The following is a 1771-nucleotide window of genomic DNA, read 5'->3' as shown; positions in this document are numbered from 1 at the left end:
AGTATGTTGCTCACCAAATTTTTTTTAAAAATCATATCTTATGAATGGGGATCAAGTATTTTAGTATTTATCTTCTAACGCATGTCTTCATAGATATAGCAAACCTTAAAATTTTATTAAAATGATAAAAATAACTTTAAATATAATTGATAAATCATCATAAGTAGAGGTATATTGAGCACTATAATCCAAACACATTACAAATTTGCATAATAGGTTTTAACATATATATATATATATATTATATATATATATAATTATCTCGACTCATTATATAAATTTTTCCTAAACTTTTATATCTGCGCTTATGGATTTGGGAGAGTCAACCCCTCACGCACCTCCAATTGGACCCGTGGGAGTGGACTTGTCGTGACAGGGAGGAGACACTGGGTACCCTGTTCTTTACATACACCACATGGCTAGGCCACAGGATCTAGATGCCCGAGGTCAAGAGGGCACCCCAGCAACACAGCAGTAGTACACTAGTAGTCACAGGGCCTCTCACAACAGTTTCTCTTCGATTTTTGGAAGAGGCTCTAGGAAAGTTTTCGGCCTCAAAAGATCACCCTCTTTCTTTGGTTGCTGGCACACAAGAGTTTGTGGTTGACACATAGTTGGCTATTGGCAGTCAACCAGCAGTTTGTCCGAGGTGCGTGTCTGAGGTGTAGCCACCCTGAGGAGTCTCAATGACATTGTCTTTGGGATTTCCCAAAGGCACAGTAAGTTTGATAGTGGATTTTCTACATTTTCACGATAGGTTTAACATAGAAATAAGAAAGGCATAGTATTTGATGACCTCAAGCCAGAGTACAAGATCCCAACAAGGGCATTGCATCTCATTACTACGATAAGGCTAGTCAATTAGTGACAACCCATACATGGAACATGATTAGTAAGGGAGTTCCACGAAATTAGGTAGACTATTATTACAATGCTATCCAAACTGCATGCAAGATACACCAATCGGAAGTGTAAAACTTTTAGGTGGAACCCCTAGGTGCTCAGCAACTTGGTGATATACTATGGATTAAGGAAAGAGAAGCCAACACCATAGTGAGAGCTCACAACTGAAGAAGTCGTGTAGCAAGCTTAGGATGATTTTAGAACAAGCAACACAATAATTACCACAGTAATCTATTCTTTGGGGAGAGTTCAAAGGGTAAAATAATGAGAATAAGCCTCTATAACTACCATTGGAACTAGACCTTAAGTCCAAAATCACCCATAACCATTGCCATCAACACATGAAGAGGAGGAATGTTACAATGATGAGGTAGATGTCATGGAAATCCACAAGCCTCATTAAGAAGATCCACACCACAACCACTGCCACAAGGAAAAGGACAATCGCAAAGTCATGTGCCACCATAACAATTAGAGTCAAGTACAACACATACCACCACTTCACAAAGTGGCCATAACATCTCATCTTTAAGATGGATACCCGAGTGTGTACAATTGCCAAAGATCACTCTAGATAAAGCAAAGGAGGGCCTAACAACACCGGAGATGGGTGAGACCAGCTTGACACAAACATAAACCTTTGTGTGACCATTTAAGGATGGCTTACACACTCATCAAAGAGACTTAAGATAGTTACATTCATGATAACCAAATTTAAGGATGGCTTACACATTCATCAAAGAGACTTAAGACAATTACAATGGTGACCAACATTGGTGACCAAGGATGGCTTACACATTCATCAAAGAGACTTAAGACAATAACATGATAAGTGAAGCTTATGAGCTAGCGATGGATTCTTTGGATT

This window comes from Cibotium barometz, chromosome 14, assembly GCF_041138505.1.
Source record: "Cibotium barometz isolate CiBa-2024 chromosome 14, ASM4113850v1, whole genome shotgun sequence".
Classification (NCBI taxonomy): domain Eukaryota; kingdom Viridiplantae; phylum Streptophyta; class Polypodiopsida; order Cyatheales; family Cibotiaceae; genus Cibotium; species Cibotium barometz.
Note: the sequence above shows the minus strand (reverse complement) of the source record.